The sequence below is a fragment of the Arachis duranensis genome, chromosome 2, assembly GCF_000817695.3.
Source record: "Arachis duranensis cultivar V14167 chromosome 2, aradu.V14167.gnm2.J7QH, whole genome shotgun sequence".
Classification (NCBI taxonomy): Eukaryota; Viridiplantae; Streptophyta; class Magnoliopsida; order Fabales; family Fabaceae; genus Arachis; species Arachis duranensis.
In genome coordinates, this window is record NC_029773.3 from 42,165,104 (window position 1) to 42,165,339 (window position 236).

The following is a 236-nucleotide window of genomic DNA, read 5'->3' on the forward strand; positions in this document are numbered from 1 at the left end:
TTGATTCGCTTGACTAAATCACCCACTAAACTAAAATTGCTCAATCCTTCAATCCCTGTGGGATCGACCTCACTCATGTGAATTATTATTACTTGATGCGACCCGGTACACTTGCCGGTGAGTTTTGTGTTGGATCGTCTTCCATACATCAAGTTTTTGGCGCCGTTGCCGGGGATTGAAATAGATTGACAATGATTAAGTGAAGTGGAGGTCTAGATTAAGCATTTTTCTTTTCT